General features: G+C 43.7%; 2 long non-coding RNA genes across 12 annotated transcripts in view; one reads left to right on the plus strand and one right to left on the minus strand.

Moving 5' to 3' along the window:
- Positions 1-18,303, plus strand: part of LOC148003702 (uncharacterized) — a 35,338-nt gene extending 17,035 nt beyond the window's left edge. The window contains exons 2-9 of one of the 5 annotated variants that reach the window (XR_015629104.1): positions 9,527-10,139; positions 11,745-11,820; positions 13,579-14,064; positions 14,267-14,308; positions 14,491-14,670; positions 14,799-14,904; positions 15,150-15,263; positions 17,937-18,303. This is a non-coding gene — a long non-coding RNA (uncharacterized LOC148003702). Of the gene's footprint in view, positions 1-9,526; positions 10,140-10,526; positions 11,071-11,744; positions 11,821-13,111; positions 13,250-13,578; positions 14,065-14,266; positions 14,309-14,490; positions 14,671-14,798; positions 14,905-15,149; positions 15,264-17,936 lie in introns of those variants that run through there. The other 4 variants (XR_015629105.1, XR_015629107.1, XR_015629106.1 and 1 more) reach the window with 4 other exon arrangements.
- LOC134480287 (uncharacterized) lies at positions 701-13,201 on the minus strand. 7 transcript variants are annotated; one of them, XR_015629101.1, is made up of 5 exons: positions 12,562-13,170; positions 9,828-10,048; positions 9,200-9,365; positions 4,159-4,279; positions 701-3,338 (listed from the first exon to the last, which is right to left on the minus strand). It is a non-coding gene; the product is annotated as an uncharacterized LOC134480287 (long non-coding RNA). The 7 variants fall into 7 exon arrangements; XR_015629103.1 differs by having other exon boundaries at positions 9,828-9,918; positions 12,562-12,886; XR_015629102.1 differs by lacking the exon at positions 12,562-13,170 and adding an exon at positions 10,195-10,403.
- Positions 18,304-20,758: the final 2,455 nt, after the last annotated feature.

Consider the following 20,758-nt stretch of genomic DNA (forward strand, 5'->3'; position numbering starts at 1 on the left):
GTGCTAGGTTGAGCAGTATGTTGTCACGGCGGCTGTCTGGGTGATTGGGGGTTAAGGTTGCCCTCCCTCTGGACAATCTGGACTAGACTGGTACTTTTTCTGAGTTGACTTTATACCTCCCTCTGTTTTAGTGACTCTGCTACATCCTTCCTGATTTCCAGCCTCCTTCTCTTCCTTCTTCTAGCTTCACTTACTGCTCTATTGCCTTGACTCTCCTCGTCCCCAGAGCTCCCTTGAGCCTACTTCTTAGCCGCCATCCTACACTGGAGGTCCCAACGTTCTTTAACAGTAGGAAAATAAGTTTTAAGGATCCTTACCTCCAAAAGAGAGTCAAGGAAAAACAACGAAAATTAAATCTCTGATGCAAATACTTCCCGTGCAATTAGTCTTAAACACTAGTGAGTCCAAGACTGTCTGATAAAATTCTCTCAATAAAACTGCACTGAAAAGTAAGCCCAAACATATGGGACACCGTCACCATTCCCTTAATGAATAAATGCCTTTCAGTAGCTGGATGATCTTAGAGCAAATAAGCAAATATTTGAGAGAACCATGGAGTGGCATTAATATCCTCGAAACAAGAAGTCTACCCAGGATTGCTCCTTTGTGTTTCCAAATGACTTGACATTTTCAACAGAGACAAGAGATTGCCCAGAAATCCCAATTCAAGGTAAGCATTCAAGCAAATGAAGTAGACCCATGATTTTTAAAGATTGGTTTTACTCTATTGTTTGCCTACATGTATGCGTGCACACAACATAGTTCACACGGAAAGCAGGTCAGCAGATCCCCTGGAATTGGAGTTATCAGTGGTTGTGAACCAGGTGCTTGGAATCAACACCCCTCCCCCAGTCCCACTCCTGACTCCAGAGTCTCCTGGAAGAGCATAAAGTACTCCAAATTGCTAGGCCATCTTTCCAGCTCCAGACCCATGACTTTTTAAGTAGCTACTTTAGTAGGTTAATAGCAGCAATAGGAACTTTAGGAAGTGTTTAGTTTACCAGTGTTTGACAGATCAGACATTTCAAGATTTTGGTTATATATACTAATCTCTAAAAATCGGTTTTGAAATGTTAGGAGAAGTTTTTCTTCCCACAAAATGTTCATCCACTTATGAAGTAAACGGTTGTTTGCTTTTGTAAGCTAGTGTTGCTATGTAGCCCAGGTTGGCCTCAAGTTTACAACCCTACTGATTTTGCCTCCCAAATCTAGAGCACACACAGCCATGTGCTACCCTGTGCACTAACTAACTAGTTTGTAACTTTATGGCAGACATTGCAAAGTCATTCACATAAAGTAGAAAGAGACCATTTCAAATTTGCAGTTTGGAGCTTTTCTGAGGCTAGAAATACTTGGCACATAGCTATGGAAGGAGGAGAGACTAGAAGGCTGCCATCCCAACACAGCTACATCCTGTAATAATTTCAATGCCATAAGGGTGGGCTTTGTTTAAGATGACTTTGCCTAGCTCAAGCAACTAGTCTGGGTATATTTAATATAGGAAGACTGAACTATGATGCTTACATGTTAACTTTGCATGATGTTTTCAACTGAACACAGTGTTTATTGAGATATAACTTCATTACAAGCCAAGGATCATCTATGGACAAGACAATTAAAATGATTCTTAGGAATGAAGGACAAACTGTGCTAGAACTGAACTGAGCTAGAACTATGAGCTATTTTGAAGCTAGGCTGAAAACTTTATAGGATGAACAGGGTGTTGGATGGTGTAGCTTCAGTCAGTGTTCCTGACTTTTTAAAGGCATAGAAAATGCCTCCAAAATATATTTTCCCCATATACTAGCCAGCCCTCTGAAAGACGAGTATCTAAGGTGAGCCAATCTCATGCTAAGTTTGTCTATGTGACTTTTCTTTTCTTTTTTTTAATTAACTTGAGTATTTCTTATATACATTTCGAGTGTTATTCCCTTTCCCGGTTTCCGGGCAAACATCCCCCTAATCCCTCCCCCTCCCCTTCTTTATGGGTGTTTCCCCCTCCCCATCCTCCCCCCCATTGCCACCCTCCCCCCACCAGTCTAGTTCACTGGAGGCTCAGTCTTAGCAGGACCCAGGGCTTCCCCTTCCACTGGTGCTCTTACTAGGATATTCATTGCTACCTATGAGGTCAGAGTCCACGGTCAGTCCATGTTTAGTCTTTAGGTGGTGGCTTAGTCCCTGGAAGCTCTGGTTGGTTGGCATTGTTGATCAAATGGGGTCTCGAGCCCCTTCAAGCTCTTCCAGTTCTTTCTCTGATTCCTTCAACGGGGGTCCTATTCTCAGTTCGGTGGTTTGCTGCTGGCATTCGCCTCTGTATTTGCTGTATTCTGGCTGTGTCTCTCAGGAGCGATCTACATCCGGCTCCTGTCGGCCTGCACTTCTTTGCTTCATCCATCTTGTCTAATTGGATGGCTGTATATGTATGGGCCACATGTGGGGCAGGCTCTGAATGTGACTTTTCTGTTTGACCCTTTCAAATTCTCCTAGACTATGCCTTCAGACCTGGTGATGGTCACATGGGTGTTTGGGTAGAATAACTGGTTACATGTGTCTAAAGACCACAAAGGGAGCTGTAACTTGGTGTGTGCTGGTAACAGCAGACTCAGGGCAATCCAGAGCAGTCTTTGGAAGCATCAGACAACCTCGGAGAGACAAGTGACCTGCCTATAACTTGAAGCACACCAACTGTATATTTAAGCACACAATTCACCTTTCTAGCTGAGGGATTCGGAGCCCAGTGTTTGGTCTTGTTATCATCCATGATATGGAATTAGGGCTCAGGGCATGTTTGTCTCTGTAAGCCAGTATGACTAGTGTTTCGGAGATTAACTTTGTGTGTGTGTGTGTGTGTGTGTGTGTATCCTGCTCTTGGGGTTTTGTCTTTCCCTAAGGGCAAATTCCCTGGCACAGTGCGCTGCTCCTGTCCCACGTGACGATTCAGCTGGCACAAGAACTGAGGTTGAAATTCTAGATTGGCTTTATGGGTGAGGTTCCTGTTTGTTCAAAGCCACCTCCTATCTTTCCCCTCTGAAGCCACCAAAGAAAACTCTGGAAATCCCGAAGTGACCCTTAATTAGCTCAGAGCAGGAGGAGGTACGGAACAGCAAGAATAGAATGCCTTGCTTGGAGTTCTTCTCTGCAGAGTACATAGACGTGCCACATGAGCAGAAAAAAGGCTCTATGGACAAATCAGCTTGCTGGTCTTCATCTAGTGGGCCTGGGGTTGAGCACAGGGTTCCTTTAGCTGTAGTCCCTTGGTTCTCAGAGTACACAGTCATCAGCTTCAAATGGCTTTTTTTCTTCCTGTCGGGGTGCAGAGTCCAATAGCAGAGGTGGGCCTGGGGAAATTATAGGAGAATTGAGGTTGTCTGACGTGATACAATCCTTCCTCTTCCATGTACCTCTCTCTAGACCCCTCTGCCCCTTACTCTATCAAAAACACATCTTTAGGGATGTTCAGAATAAGCACTTGGGTCCCTAGAAGTTCTTCAAGCACTAGAATTCGAACACTTTCTTTTTTATTTTGAGAAAATGTTTTTCAGCCATCAAAGTGGTGGAAGCAGCTTGTAGCTGGGAGAGGGACCCTCCTGCCATCCCAGGGGGGAAATTCCTAAATGGAAATGGGAAATGTACACAGATTGGTGTACAGATATAAACTGAAACAAGGCCTGGCCAGAACTGTAGCTGAACTTGAACTGAAAGAGAACAAGCAGTTGGAGTATGAAGTGGAAGGAAAACTCACCACATGAGTCTCCAGAATCAACCCGAGAGTGACTTTCAAAGATACAGGAAATGTGCAGTCATGATTTTTTTTTCTACACAATTTTAAGCTGCCCCTCTCCTTGGAAGGCTTCCAGTAGAATCAGTTGGACAGGTAGAAAGGATTATACGAATGGAGGATGCGGGGTCCTAATATATGTGTATATTATGTAGAATTTATATCGAGATAAAACATTTATTTTTCCAAACTATCATCTGTTGTCAAAACAAACAGACAGGTCCTCTCCCCAATTAAAACAAAAAACCAACAGAGGAAAGAAAAACACCTTCCAAATGCTAGCTTTTCAATGTGTTCAGCATATTATGCTGCAAGTCATGGCGCTATTGCCCATACAGCAGTGCTTGCTACTGCCCGTGACCTGGGATCCACTGACCCACCTCTTCCCTTACGCCGGCCTTGCCACTCCCAGCACTCATCCTTGGTCTCTCGTAATCACAGTGGCTTCTCAGTGTCTGTGGAGTTGAAGAATATTTATGGGATTTCATGTCTGTTGGACCCCTGAGGAAATTAAGAAAAATTAAGTATATGAATTGGCGCCTAGGTTGGAAGGAAGCAAGGACAGTCTTTTCCAGCGGGGTTTACTTTTCGTTACCTGTTTCTGCCTCCACTGCCTTCAGGGCAGGCTGACTAGCACCACACATTACTACTAGAACACACACGTAACTAGAAACCTAAGCATATCTGTAAGCATTGGGTGTGGTGACTGGAACGGAGCATTCTGGGAGCGATGAGGAAAATGGAGCATTCTGGGAGCTTTTGGTATACACAGGAGACAAAAGCTTGTCTATAGATGCTACAGGAGAGCTGGCGGTGGGCTGTGGTTGGGAGACAGTGTCAAACTCCCTAAGGGGTGGAATCCGCAAGTAAATCTCTAGTAAAGATTGGCACTCAATTCACACAGCCTAAAAGTTTGTGTCTCGATTCCTTTTCTTTCTTTCTTTCTTTCTTTCTTTCTTTCTTTCTTTCTTTCTTTCTCTCTCTCTCTCTCTCTCTCTCTCTCTCTCTCTCTCTCTCTCTCTCTCTTTCTTTCTCTCCCCCCACCCCCCTCACAGCTCTCTCTCCCTTTTTATTTCCTGTTTTTTATTGGGTTTTATTATGTGACTTAGGTTGACCTCCAACTCACTTCAGTCCTATTAAAGACTGGGGTTACAAATGTGTGTCACCATGCCAGGCTCACATAATCTAGCTGTGCCTTGATCCTTCAGAGACAATAGCTACTCCATATGGTTATTAGACCTTGTACCGTGTACGGAACCCCAGAAAAAGTTAGTAGACATTAGGGTGCAAGCCAAGGGTTCTTCATTAAACGAAGCAGCTTACTTTGAATGGAGGAGTTAGGGTGTGTTGAGATGGGATTTCTATTCTAAATCTCTGAGCCTGGGTATAAACCAAGACAGAGAATGGAGGGAAACAGTGCAGAGAGTAAAAGGCTGAGGTTAAAATACTTCTTCAGTGCAGCATCCATTTTCTCTGCGGATGGTCATTTCCCTTCTCATAGCTTCTCTCCGCAGTGACTAGTTTAGATGCTGTCACAATTGTCTCTTACTTTACAGAGGCTTGGCACAACACTTATATGTCATAAAGCTGTCGCTGTCATTAAACCCAGCAACAAACACTTGGGGACATTATCCTTCCAAGCTAATTCTCGGCACAGCTCATCCATCAGTCTGGCTTTTATTTCTTTTCTCATCCATGTTCTGCACCCATAAACACAGCATAGTTGCATGATATTAAAGTGTATGCCTGGAAGGGAGGGTCAGGGTGGCTGTCGAGCAGACGCTGGCTAATTTGAATAAGTATAGAATCAGCTCTGTGACGTCACAGCATGCATTCCTAGCCTAGGAAGTTTCTTGTCTTTCTTCCTGAACTCCAATCTCTTTATGCTGGTGCAGAGATAAACTCCGAATCATGGAAATAATGGATTTAGCCTGCAAGATATGACAATGTGTACAGTGCATACATTTGCACTGTGTATAATTTGTCATGCAGATTTAATTACATTCTGGGTAACTTTGTTGATGGTTAAATAACTGCATACCCTTCCCCTGCTTTCAGATTTGAACAGAATGTTATAATGTTTCATGGATGTCTTAGGCTTTCTTTTCTATCCCTGTGATGAAATAAATGCCACCACCAAAAGCAAGTTGGGGAAGACAGGGTTTATTCGGCTTACACTTCCTCAGCACCTTTTCTCATTGACGGAAGTCAGGACAGGAATTCAAACAGGGCAGGAACCTGGAGGCAGACACTGATGCAGAGGCCATGGAGGGGTGCTGCTTACTGGCTTGCTCCCTTATAGAACCCAGGACTACCAGCGCAGGGATGGCACCAAACATGATGGGCTGGGCCCTCCCTCCTTGATCACTAATTGAGAAAATGCCTTACACCTGGATCTCATGGAGGTTTTCCCTCATGAGCGTCTCCTTCCTCTCTGATGACTCTAGCTTGTATGGAGTTGACACAGAAAAGCAGCCAGTACAGTGGATTTACTCTGAAATTACAAATAGTTCTGGTTTTGTTTTTCTGAGATAGGATTCTGTTTTGTAGTGTAGGTTGGCCTAGAACTCACGCTACTGCACGGTCTAGTCTTGAACTCTAGGCAAATGCTCTGCTTATAGGCAGGGATACCACATCGGACTTAGTTCTATAATTTTATAGAAATGTTTCCCTCTCACAAAGTAGACTCAGATATTAAAAGCACATCAGACTAACATCCCATCACCAGTTGCTGCTACTTAAGGTTTGAGTTCCTTATGGCTGCTGTAACTACTGTCAGATTGATTTCTCAACCAGTTTCTGCCAGTTTCTGTGGTCCCAAACTGTAGCAGGAAGTAGAGGTTCTGTGTATGTGTTCACCAGCACTAGCTGCTTTGAACTTAAAAGTAATTCACTAGAAGAAACGGATTCTTTACCCATTGGCATCATTTACTATGAGTGAGGATGGACCCTTTCCCCCTTGCTTACACATTTTTATTTTCATATGTGTATGTTGGCATGAGTGTGTGCATACGTGTGTGTGTGTGTGTGTGTGCATTTGTGTGTGTGGTATATGTATATTATATGTTCCTATGTTCTTGTGTGTGCACATGTACATGAAGGTATGTGTACATACATGGAGACTAAGTGTCTATATAGGGCATGTGATCAATCATTCTGTACTCTTTTTTTCTTCCTTCCTTCCTTTCTTTCTTTCTTTCTTTCTTTCTTTCTTTCTTTCTTTCTTTCTTTCTTTCTTGTTTTTCAATGACAGGGTTTCCTTATGTTGTTGCTTTGGTTGGCCTGACACCTACTATGTGAGCAGAATGGTCTGGAGCTCTTTCTTACTTTTTATTTATTTTATTTATTTGTCTTTATTATTATTTGTTTGTCTGCTCCACCTTGTGTTTTTGAGATGGGATCTCTCACTGAACCTGTGAGCCTAGAGCTCACTGGTTCCGCTAGACTGGCTGACCCTCCCTGTCTGGAGATATCTTATGGGTCTCTGTTGGGTGTTACCATGCCTAACTATTTATGTGAGTGCTGCGAATCTGAGCACAGGTCCGCATCATTCATGATAGTAAGCATTTTACCCACTAAGCCTTCTCCCCAGGCTGACCCTTGTGAAGAGGCGCCATTTCCTTTGAGAACGAAGTCATAAAGCAAGGTCATTCACCTACCCTTGTAATGAGAACCAAGACTGTGCCGGATAGCCACTTCCCTGCCACAATCAGGGCTTGTTATCAATTGTAAACCAGGGTGGGGAGGTAGAGACAATTTCTGTTCTGGACCAAACCTCTGAGAGGGAGGCCATTTATCTCAGTGGAACCCAAAGCTAATCAAACTACCTTTCGTTCCGTTTGCTTAGTTAATCGGGCGAAAGAAGTTAGCCACTGAAAGAGTACCTTCAACTCTATTGACATTAAGCTGGTTCTTGTTCTCATGACCCACAGATAATGGCTGGCAGTGTTCTAAAGGGTAGAAACTGGAAACGACTCCATTTCCTTAAAGGGAAGTGCCAAAGGGCTTTATATTCAGCCTATGTAATTTGTTTCCAACTAAATGATGCCACCATTTCCCTGACATACTTTCAAAGGCCATTCGTCAAACTCCCTTTTCAATGTTGGTATCCAAGTGATGATCCTAACTGAAGACATTGGAGGGAAAAGTTCCTTTATCATGGCTGTCGACCTGGCTCTGTGGGAGAACCAAATGAAGTCAACATCTCTCCAAGCATTGGGTGGCACTGGTTTGAGACAGGCATTTTCAACATATCCCCAGATGTGGCTGAGAAACTTGATGGCTGTAGGGCAACCCTCTTCATGAAGATTAATAACAACGTGTTGGTTTATTTCTCAAAATTGAGATTCCTGGTGATTTGTTCTTTTAATGTGATTCTTTGAAATTTTCCTTCGATGTATGTATTCAGTGTATGGAGACTGAGAAGGCTATTGATGCTTTTGCCAATGGTCTCACCTGTACTTTTGTTTCAGCATGTTTAACCCTCTCTTCTTTTTTCTCTTCCTCCTCTTTTCAGTATGTCCAGACTGCCTGCTTCTCATACCTCCTTATCCCTACTGCCTGGTAGTGTTGTGTCATGCCATGCAATAGATGGTTGTTGACTGACTGAATGCAGGGTCCCATTGTTCAGCAGGCTGGGTGGACCTTTACTAGTAATAGTGCCACAGCGACCCCTGTTGATGAAACCAGAAAGTGCAGTGTGCAGACCGATTCTAATGACAGTGATGTTCACATTGAAATATGAGCTCTGGTCAATCTAGAGCTCAATAGCCAAGGACATTTGGAAAGGAGAAGGATCCGCACCACTGGTGTCTGTGTGAAAGCCCAGCTCAGCATGTTTCCTTGTCTGAGCTTTTCGTTCTGTGACTATATTCAGGGACCAGGCATCACTACCTTAAATGATTCTACTTGTTTGCCATTATTCAAATAATTTAAAGTTTTATGCATCAATACATCAGCCTGTATTGTGGTATCTAACATGCTCTCTATCCTGGTTACTTATTTTGCATGTGTATACCTTCAGTTGTGTGCTCCTGTGTGTGATATGTGTGTGTGATGTGTGTGTGTGTGTGTGGGTGTGTGTGGGTGTGTGTGCGCACATGTGCCCGCATGTTTTTTTGAGTTTAGAGGCCCGAGCTTGATATGAGGTGTTCTCTATAGCTCTCCACATTTGGAGACAGAGTCTCCCATTGAACCTAGAGCTTACTCACTGGGGATCCTAATTGTTTCTGCCACTTCAGGGGAAGGATTACAGCCACACATCCATCTTTTTTGCATGGGTCTCAGAGAATCTGAGCTCAGGTCCTTTCAAGTTTACTTTAGCAACCAAACCATCACCTCAGCCCTTGACTCCATATGTGAGTAGAAAAGGGTACTTTAGCTTTCTAAGCTGTTCTTAGTGCTTTTTTTTCTTATTATTACCATTTGTTACTAGTTGTGGACGGACGGATGTAGCCGTTGCTGGGGTTCCCACTTCTCCAACTTTCTCTGTTCTCTTTGTAAAGTTAGGTGAAATGAATGAGACTGTCTTTAATTACATATTTTAAGTGACAGTTATTTTTAAAGTTAGGCGCAAGAACACTCGATCCTAGAAAGGAAGAGAGGGATATATCACCACCACTCCATAAACCCTGATGCTAGAGATGACTGAACAACCGGGAGCCTTAAGATGCTTCAAACAGTACTCTGCCTTCAACCTTCGCACTGGCTGAACTGGTTAACTTTCTGCACAATTAACTTCATTTCCAGGGCTGCGCTGCACATAAGAGATCCCACGTGGGCTGTGATCGTGTTTCCCCATTGAACAAGGAAGTGCGGATTTGCTTATCTGAGAACCGATAAAGCTTAAAAGAGAAGGGGGGAAGAACCCCAGGAGACGAGATATTTATTTGAATATAGAGGTCACATTAATACTGATACTATTTTAAAGGACTGAGGATGATTTTAGAGGTGGCAATAGGGCTCGTAGAAGAGGAAGCATCGGGAAGTATCAACAGCAGAATTGACACACTCTTTCCTCTGAGAGGGCGAGGAATGAAAACATACTCACCCTTGCTTCCCAGTCCTTGGTGGGGCTTTGTTTCCAAGAACACCGTCAGACTAGGCTGTGCTCCTTCAAGCAGCAAGATGAAGACCTGGGGCTGCAAACCATTGTCCGTGGAATTCAAAACAACAGCTTCCATATCAAATTACAAGGCTATTTTCGTAAGGCTGCAGGCTTTGCCTGTTTATTTTTCTTGCACACCTCCTCCCCCAGTCTTTTAAAGAGTGCTAAAAATGATACAGAACCGAAGAAGATAACAATAATAAAGCGGAATCCACAGGAGGAAGGGAAACAAAGAAAAATAGAGTCCACGGAGAGGTAAGGAATACGCAGAACCACAGTATCGTGTGCAACCCGCCCTCACTGGCCTCACCTGTGGCCTTAAACTGAGACGTTAACAATCTGATCAAGCACTGGGCAGACTCATACAAAGCTGGTTGAGTCATTCACTTCTGACAAACACTTCTAGAATTAAGGCTGGATATTTTGTGGAGAGAATGCAGAGTGTCTTAGCACAACGTTTACTAAGAATCTCTCTTCAGTTGTTTTTCCTGATGAGGTTCCCAGGTAAAATCGAATCTCAGCTCAACAAAGGACACGTACTCTCGCTTACTCTGAACAGCAGTCCCTTGATTCAGATAACTGTGTTTGTATTTGCTAGGCTTGTAACCCCGACGAAAGCACTGTGTAGCATGCCAGCTCTTCAGTATGTACATGATTTCAACTCTGGTGCAAGGACAGCTATGGAAAAGGGTACAGCTTAGTATTTTCCATACTTACAGCCTAAAAAAACCCAAACAAACATGAAACTTCAAGTGCAGTCAGAAATAGATGCATTTGGGAAGAGTTAAAATCTAGAGATATTGCTGAACATGGTATGTGGGTTGACCATTGACCTACACGGGTAGGTCTTACCCATCGACTACACACTTAGTCGGGGAAATAATGGTTTGCTTGCCCGCTTGTTCTGTTTTCAATGTCAAATAAGTGGTTGGTACCAGACATGGATTAATATCTGAAAATGGAATTCCTTGGGTCTGTGGAAAAGCACAGTGGGAAAGGTGCTTTCTGTACAAGTCTGAGGACTGAGTTCCTGCCCCTAGAACTAATATAAAGTCAGACAGAGGCCAGGGGCTTGATGGCCAGCTAGTCCAGTCAACCAATGGCTCTGTACCAAAAGCTCTATAGCAGAAAGAAGACGGAGAAGTGATTGGAAGACAACCTCTGACCTGCATTCACACGGACATAGGTGAGGACACACACACACACACACACACACACACACCTGAGTGTGTATAGCCAGGAGTAAATATGTACAAATGAAGTCCAGCCATACCACTCTGCTGCTTAACATTCCCAGCGTATTCTGAAGCCACCATCCCTCCAGGTGACTGGTATCCCTCAGATACCAAAACTGGAAGCTTAGGAATCGAAAACCTGGCCAGACATGTTTGGCTCCCCTCCCCATCTAGATGAGTCCTTTCTGTCTGATTAACTGCTGACACGGAAAAATAACATATTTGCATTTATTAGTGTTGAACTATTAACTTTAGGATAAGATAACTGCTTAAACATGGAGTCAATACAGTGGCTAAGTTTTCTCTTTTCTCACATTCAACTCAACATTTTTCCTGTGTGGCTCAACAGATCTGAGCCAGGTGGTCACCCCATGTTCCCGTATGTAGTGAGTCTGTGCACTGTCACTGAGTTACCCAGCACTCGATCAAACTGATCGTTCTAACTTAGCATCGGCAACAATGAAATCAATCTTTAGTGTATTCGAATTCAAGATTCCTCTTGACCAAAAAATATATATATATAACTCACAAGACAGAAAACTCATGCATAAAATTCTTATATTATGAATCATAACCACAACTGATCTGGTAATGTCTCTACTTGTTTTTGTCATCTTGTGTACAGACAGTACTGTCCAGATCGTCTCTGCAAGTCTATTGGAAAGGAGTCATTGTGAAAATTATAGGTAGAATCCTGGAAGGTCAGTTATGGACTCAGAGGGGTTGTGGGTGTTGTGTAGGGGGGGAGGAGAGAGAGAGAGGGAGAGAGGGAGAGAGGGAGAGAGGGAGAGAGGGAGAGAGGGAGAGAGGGAGAGAGAGAGAGAGAGAGAGAGAGAGAGAGAGAGAGAGAGAGAGAGAGTGTCAGAGTTTCAATATGTAGTCTCAGCTGACCTGGATCTCATCCCCCTCCTCCTCCTCCTCCTCCTCCTCCTCCTTTTCCTCTTCCTCCTCCTCTTCCTCCTCCTCCTCTTTTTCCTTCTCCTCCTCCCTTTTCCTCCTCCTCTTTCTCCCCTTCCTCCTCCTCCTTCAGCCACTCCAAGTCCATTTGAAGCTTAAAAGTAATTACCACATTGTCTCTCAAATAAGTCATATCATTTATATGTCAAGTCGTAGAGTAGAGACTTTCCCAATACCCCTTAACGACAATTACTATGCATACAGTTACTATGTATATTTTAATCTCTGCCTATTTTATGGACAAAATAAGCAAACAGAAATTATGTCTGTCTTAACTAGAAACTGGCCGGTGTAGGAAGGAATAGCGTTCTGTGGCACATTGATCCCCTGCTTAGCTCCTTCTCCCAGGTCCCACTTGCTGCTCCTGATCGGCTCCTCTGTGTGCCTCAGGAAAGAGGTACAGTCTAAATTTCTCTAACGCAACCTTGAGAGTTCAAGCTGTCCCACTCCCACTTTGGCAAAACAAGGGACCTGACGTGGCTTACCTTGTGGCCTTTAAAGCCTCCTGTGATCTGTGACCTCGGAGAGTGGTCCAAGGAGAGGCCTTGGGTTGGGGTCACAGCTGCAGCAGTAGCAGCTTTGGGAGGCGCCGCTAGGGAGGCAAAGCTCGGTGGCCAGTCTGGTTTGGAGTGTAAACAGTTAATGTTCCGAAGCTCAGTTAACTTCTCATGTGTTCAGTCAGGATGGTTTGAAAAAGTGAATGTGTTCCTTCCACCTGCACTGCTTGCAAGCATGGACACTGTGCACTTAAGTAAGGGATTGGTATGATATGCCCGTAAACAGTGAAATACATTAAACGTGAGTTATTCTAGAGTATAAAAGCAATCTGATAACCAAGCGTTCAGGTTTTGTGGGGTCAGCTGGGCTGGACTGAACTAAACTCAGCATGGAGTTAGGTAGCTATACCCCTGACACTCTCATCCTCATTAGTTCCTGTCTTTTATTAATCTGAAATTCGTCAGTTAGGAAGGACTTGTACTCTGCAGTGTACCTACCCACATGAAAAGGGGTACATACAGTTCAGGATGGCTGGTCAGTCCAGGTATGATCTTTACATGGTGTAGATGGGGCTCCAGAGAGACCTGGCAAATAATGCTGTCAGTCAAGTCCTAGAGTCAGACTGATGACCGTGCTTTCCTCCACTGACCTCACGATCAAAACCAGAATCACGAGGTAGGAAAGCATGTGCTGCCACGGTCAGGGACCTTTACAGAAAGACTTGACCAGCAACTCAGATAGAAGGGGGGAGGGCTGAAGAAAGGGGGGAGGGGGCTGATTGATAGAAATGACTTTTATAAATGCGTTTTCAAAAAGTTTAGGGTAGACAGAGATTCAATGACCATGTATCTTAGCACTTAATACTTAGTACATAGTACTTAGTAAAGTACCTTCCAGTACTGTACTGAGTGACATAACTTTCGCTACTCAGTTAAAATTCACATTTTTGTCTTAAAATGCTTCATTTATTTATGGATGGATTAATTTATGCAACAACTATTTAGACAGGTTGGAGTGCAGCTAAGTGGCAAAGGCCTTGGCTGGTGGGATTGATGGCTTCAGTTTGATCCCACCAGTTCAGCGGCAACAAAACCATCAATCCAGAGGATTTGCTACAAGGTCAACGTTCTGATAAGATTTAGAGCTACAGCAGTGACCAAGAGAGGCAGCGTTTTTGCAACAAAGACATGGACTCAGGCAAATAAACAGGCAATGTCAGCCACTGAGGTGGTAGGCAAGACCCTCGGAAGGACATTTTACCAAACTTGAGGAAAAGGAAGATTGTATGAGGAAATGTCAGCTGGCTGTGAGCTAAGAGAGCAAATGAATGGGCACTGAAAAGAGGGAAAGAAGAAGAACACTGTCACATATAGGACAGGAAGAAAACATGGCGACCTAGAAGATAAAATCCCACATGAAGCACGGACTTTGAGTCTGCCGATCACTCAGGCCACAGAGTGGAGGGAGAACCACAGAGGGAAGACTGAGAGGTAGGGGTGCAGGGCAGAGATGGGACTGAATGTGCAGAGGCAGACACTGTGGAGAGGGGAGGAGGAAGCAGCATCCCCAGACAGTCAGCATCACGGGACGGCTTGGGGTCTGAATTTATGTGTGTTACAGCACAATGTCAGGTTTTTTATTTTGTTTTTGTTTTTTGTTTTTTTTTGTTTCTTTGTTTTTTTTTTTTTTGAGGTGTGGTCCATGCCCTGACAGTGAAGAGGGTGATGGCAGCAGGTAAGGGGAGCCTGGAAATGTTGAACAGACTGGGTTGCTTTGTATTCTCTCTCCATCCAAATATTTGGAAACAGGCCCTGCCCCCCAGCACACAAAAATGGTGACTTGCCCATTCATTTGTTTCACAAATCTTCCAAAAATACTTGTGAAGACCAACATTTTTCATTATTGCATCTAACTAGGAATCTACCTTTTCAATGGGCCATTGTCTTGCTCATGACCTTCTGGGTCAACCCAGAAGCCCAAGGCAGCAGTTTCCAAGTTCCCAGAGTATGACTTCATCTCAGGAGAAGACACCAAGGTGCCCAGGAGAACACCAGATGACATCAGACTCTCAAATTATGAGGAAGAGGCTGTGAATGGTAAGTGATTGAGATGGCTACCAGGTAGAGACCAGGTACCCAGATAAGAATGTGGGCCTGCTTCCTGAGGGACTTGCATGATCCAGTAAAACATTTATTAGAAGTAGGCTCCTGTTTTCCCATTGCAGCCTAAGAGGAGAACTGGTTTTACGGCTTTGTTTGATGTCAGTGATGCAAGGGACTGATTCTTACTGGGCAGGGACCATGCGGTACTACACACAGGCTTCTCAAAAGGTAAGCAAGCCCGTATCTCAAGCAAGACATACACAGTTTTTTGAACAAAAATATTCCACCTATCTTGGCTGTCTTCACAGACAAAGTGACTCTGATTAAGTCAGACAGCAATCCACATCAGCCCATAAAAGGACTTAAAGGTAGCCACACAATTTGTTCTTGTGAGCACAGCCTGACATCCACTGTGAAGTAGACACCCCCTTCTATCTCTGTCAAGGTTCCCCATCCAAATCTCTGCTCTCCAGGACTGTAGCAATGGCATCCATGGTACAGAGAATCTAAGAAGAACTGGAGTTTTGGGGCCAGCTGGGCGTGGAGCGAAACTGTCGGATTAGCCTGAGTTTAGGTTACAAAGAAAAGTAAGCACACTTCCTTGTTTGGGTGTGGGAAGGCTGTGTCAATGCAAATATTTATGTCAATAACTAAAACAAGTAGACAGGACTAGATATATATTAATATTGGGTAGATATTAAATACATTTTTAAAGACATTCGTGGGTTCAAAGTGAGTGTGTAAGAGAAAAGAGATGAGAGAGAAGAGAAGAGAAGAGATGAGAAGAGAGGGGAGAGGGGAGAAGGGAGAGGGGAGAGGGGAGAGGGGAGAGGGGGGAGGGGAGAGGGGAGAGGGGAGAGGCCCAGAGAAGGAAGAGGAAGAGGAAGAGGAAGAGAAAACAGGAGGACAAGGAAGCCTGAGAATGAAGAGCAGAAGGAGCTGATCGATGTAAAAAGAAACATTTCTGAAAGTCAGTGACAGTGTCTTTGGCTAGTCAAGGGATCTTCTGAATTTCCACTCCCTCTTTTACAAGCATGAAAATAGGAAGGTTTAGGAGCACACCTCAGTTATTTCGGTGGTACTATGCATGTAGATCCCTGTGTTCAGAGTCCTTAATTCACACACACACACACACACACACACACACACACACACACACACACACAGAGAGAGAGAGAGAGAGAGAGAGAGAGAGAGAGAAAGAGAGAAAGAGAGAAAGAGAGAGAGACTTGACAAAGAAATAGGTATATAGATCTAAATGTGACTGGGACTGGTAGGATCTTAAACCAAATCAGAGTCTTCGGAATGAGAGTCACTGGATGTATTGACAGCTTACCAAATATGGAGTCTCCATCAGAAAAAGCAAAGTGGGGAGAGAGAGCTAGCTGATTTTCTAGTAATTTATGGGGAAAAAAAAGAATTTGAGTAACCATCCCATTCATTGTACTGCATTCATGTGTCAGCAGGCAGGTAACTTCATTGTTTAGCAAGGGACTCAGTCAGACACTAGAGAACAGAGCGGCCAGGCTGGGATCGCTTGAGTTTCGCTGCTTTCTTACTGTGCCTGCTGGAGATTCATATCACAGCTGACCTTTGTTGTTGGGCCTTTTCTCTGGAACTGAGCTGGGTCAACCTGCTTACTGTGGCTGCTTTCCCTAAAAGGGCCTGCAGGGTGTGGGTGCCTCAGACTGAAGGTCGGCAGGCAGGTGCTGGTGTCAGTAGAAACTAGAAACTCTCTGCCCTGCTGCCCTGCTGCCCTGCTGGGAATGCAGGCCTTCACTGAGAGCAGGGGTGTTCTCATGTGATCTCTCTCTCTCTCTCTCTCTCTCTCTCTCTCTCTGTGTGTGTGTGTGTGTGTGTGTGTGTGTGTGTGTGTGTGTGTGTGTGGTGTGTATGAGAATTTGTCCGTGTTTCAGTGTGCCTCTCTTTGTATGTATTCCAGTCATGCTTCTTGCCTTGATTTGATGTCGGCTGCCAAATGAACTGGAATATTCATGGGAAATGGCCAATAACCTTTCACAGCTCTTACTTTTCTGAAATCATAAGGGTAGACCAGGCTATTCCCATATTCCTTGGCTTCAGGAAAAAAAAATCATTTGAGCGTTTCTGATTTCCTTCTCTACTTCTCTCTACATCTCATTCAGTCTGATTTAAGTTTAATGCCGAGGTCACTTCATACCTGTGGGGAACTCTCAGGACCAGCTCCAGGGATAACAGAATCCCATGATGCTCAGTTTACGCTTGTACATAACCCATGCGCCATCCTGTGTAGCATATATCATTGTACCTCGGTTATGTAAAATATCAAAAGAAATGACAATGCCACCCAAATAGCTGCCTTGTGTTATTTTGAGATGGAAGCTCCATTTCCAGCACAGAAGCAAATTATTTTGGAAGATTATTTTCAAATTAGTTGGTCAAACAGAGAGACTGCTGCATTTCCCAATGGCAAGTAATATTGTAGAATATCCGGATGTCTCACCAACATCCATGATTATACTTTTGTCATGTAATTAGTTTTATTCGGATAAAAAAACTTTTATTTAATTGCCAGATAAAGGAAATGTTTAAGGTATATCACTGGTATAATCAAGACAGCAGTCTTATTTCAGCGAAAAAGACGGGAACACACTGGGAGCCAGGAGGTAGATTCTTCCCTTGTATTTAGTGCCAGAGGTTTGAGAGGGTCTGTATGCTTTAGGACCTCATTCTCTCCACCTGAAAATGTAGCTTCTGGGATGGAAATGATTTGGGGTTTGCATGTGCCAGTATGTATAGCAGACACAAGTGTATGTCAACTGTCCCAAGGAAGGAAAGGACCCCTCTTTTTTTTTTTTTTACAGTCCTGAAGTATTCTTTATTGATAGAAATTTAAGGTTATTCTGTTAGATTATTTGACTTTATTGTCCATATGCCATTTGTTGAAAATGTGATGGTTCTTACAATAGTTTCTAGTGTGTATAGATTGCTAATGATACAGAAAGGGACAGTTCTTACATGAAGTGGAAACGGAAGTTATTTATGCCAAATGTTGTTTTGCTGGGGCACACAGGTGAAAGGCTGTCCTGCTAAAGCAAACACCTGAAAGACTGTATTCCTGAAGCAGACACAGGTGAAGGGATATTTTGATATAGCAAACACATGAAAGGACACTTGATGAAGGAGTCTAAATATGACCCCATAGACAGTGGGAGAAGAGCACCGCGCTTTGGTTTGGTTTGCTCCGCCCTGACATGCATGTATTGGTTTGCCTTACACAGCATTGTTGCACTCAGCTCGTGATTCACTCCAACACTGAGGAAAACTCACCCAAGAACTGCCTGTGAGGTTCCTTCAGTGGCCTCACCTCAGTCCAGTTGGCGAGCCTGGCGGTTTCTTCGGGATTGAACTACAGCTGCTGGTTCATGCCTGGTGTCTGCCGCCCAAGAGGACTGGACTGCTGAGTGGTATTTGGTGTTTGCTATGGGACTGAACTGCTGCCAAAGAAGACTGAGCTCACCCCCAGAGAACTATTGCTGAACAGGTCCAATTGCCCCATATCCTAATAACTGGTGGGTGGTAGGGTAGAGGAGACGTTGAACCCTTATTAAAAGTAGGCTGCAGAAATGTTATGCCTACACAATCCTTTTTCCTTTTCCAGTAATGTATCCAGAGTTTGATTTATACAAGGGGTTGGGCTGAAGACTACTCATCAGAAGAGATATGTGAGGCTGCCTTTCTCTCTCCAGTTCTACTGTTAGTAGTGCAGAGACTGGCACAGTCCCTTGTGAGTGCCACCAAGAAGGCTTCTGAGCCCTTTCTATTTCAGTGGCGTTTGGCTCCATCTCAAGCCTGAGTCATTTGGCTAGCACCCATCATGAGACATTACTACTAAACAAAGCATCTGGGAAAATAGTGTCCCTGACAATGTGACTTCTCGACAGCGACCCTTTGATATCTCTGGTGGTGTGTCCCTAACAAAGTGTTGTTGGAAGCCCTTTCTGCTGACTTTTAACTTCAAGGACTGCACAGAATTCCTGGCACGTTGAGCTGTGAACTCCTGAGATTAGCAACTGTGCCACAGCTTTCTGGTTGCTAGATGTGAATTTGAATAAGTATGAATTTACTCTAAAAGTTAAGCCTAAAGAGGCTTAAAAACCCAACTAGGTCCAAAATCCACTCTTGTAGGACTAAAATTAAAGTCTGTGTGAATTTGCACCTGTGTGTGTTGTGTATGTGCAGTGTATATGTGTGTGTAAGAGAAAGTGTGTATCTTTGTGTGGTGCATATGTGGAGTGTATGTATGTGTGAAAGAGTGTGTATCTGTATGTTGTGTATGTGCTGTGTGTGTAATGTATATATATAAACACACACACACACATATATATGTGGTATGTAGGTATATTATATGTTGCTTGTGTGTGTGTGGTATATGAATGTGAACATGTAGGTATGCTTACCCATGTAGACATATGAAGAGACCAGACCAGACCATCAGGTGTCTTCCTCTTTGCCCTTGGGTTTATTGCCATGAGTTGGGATCTCTCTGGGAACAGGGAGATTGTCCTCTTTGGTAGACTGACTGGCCAGTGAGCTCTTGGTATCTGTCTATCCCTGCCTTTCAATGCTGGACTTCCAGGTGTCTGAAGCCATGCCTGGTGTTTTATTTGGGTTCTGGAATTCAAGTCCTTATGTGTACAAAAGTGTGCCTAACCCATCGAGCCATTCAGCCCTTCGAGTTAATTTCTTCCTTACACCCCCAATATGATTTGGCTCTTGGTCTTGTTTGTCCAGGTTACCTGTACATTCAGAGGCAAAACGTAGATTAAATACATGGATGGGTGAGTACTCTGGATAACTACATCTTGCACTATTTTATATAATTTCTGATAATTCCCCCTAGTGCCAATGAGAAATTATAAACACAAGGGGCCGCGGAGATGGCTGAGAAGACAGAGCATTTGCACTGTAAGTGTGAAGCTCTAAGTCTGGATCCCCAAACCCATGTAAAGCCAGATATGGTAGCATGCATTTGTAATCTCATCATGTGTGCTAGGTTAACTGGACCTCATGCTTCGGGGGATTCTTCTCTACCTATTGCCCATCTCTCCACAGAACCGGTGGTTATGGAGGCTCCTTGGGAGAGCTCCACTGATTTATGTAAAACGTGTTTGAACCCTGGCTAGATGCTAAGTTTCATTGTCTTCAAGTAACTGAATTTTTGTTATTAATTAACTTGGTGAATGTAGTTGATGGGAATAGCTAAGAAAATACGCTTCACTCTTTCACACAGTCCACTTGGCAATGTCTGTCAATAGATGAATGGACTTCACAAGTTAATTGTCTTAAACCCTTGCATCATTTTCCCTATAAAGCAAAGGAACCATTAGTATAACTAACATTAATATAATTAATATAACATACATTCAAATGTTAAACAACCCATTTTTTTATTTATTCTTCTCTTACATACTACATCTCTGTTGAAGTTCCTCCTCCCTCCTCTCATCCCAGAACCCCAACCCTCCTTTCTCCCAGACCCACTCCTCCTCCATTTCCCTTCAGAAAAGAGCAGGTCTCCCAGGGACATCAACCTGACAAGTTTTAATAAGACTATATATAAACCTTCATAACAAGGCTTCACAAGGGCAAGGCTGTCTCTAAAACAGCCCATTCTTGAATCTCCTCTTTGCCCATCTTTAAAACCCCCTGAGTGGGTCACTCTGTCTATATTGGCACTTACAGTTGACTGGAACTCTTATGGGGGTGCTGGCTACCCAAACACAGGCCATTTTCCTCATCTTGCTTAGATTTCACAGTTCACATCTATTCTACCCTTTCTTGCTTTCCCCTAAATGCCTACTGAAACCACAAATGCTAAATCTGATCTTTGCTCTCTCTGTGATTATCTTGTGTGAATGATTACAGATGCAAAAGACATACTTAATTAGACTGGATCTTCATGCTCATCACCCTGTACAAAGTTTAAGTCCAAGTGGATCAAGGACCTCCACATCAAACCAGATACACTCAAACTAATAGAAGAAAAAGTGGGGGAAGCATCTGGAACACATGGGCACTGGAGAAAATTTCCTGAACAAAA

Source organism: Rattus norvegicus, chromosome 9, assembly GCF_021556685.1.
Source record: "Rattus norvegicus strain SHRSP/BbbUtx chromosome 9, alternate assembly SHRSP_T2T, whole genome shotgun sequence".
NCBI lineage: Eukaryota > Metazoa > Chordata > Mammalia > Rodentia > Muridae > Rattus > Rattus norvegicus.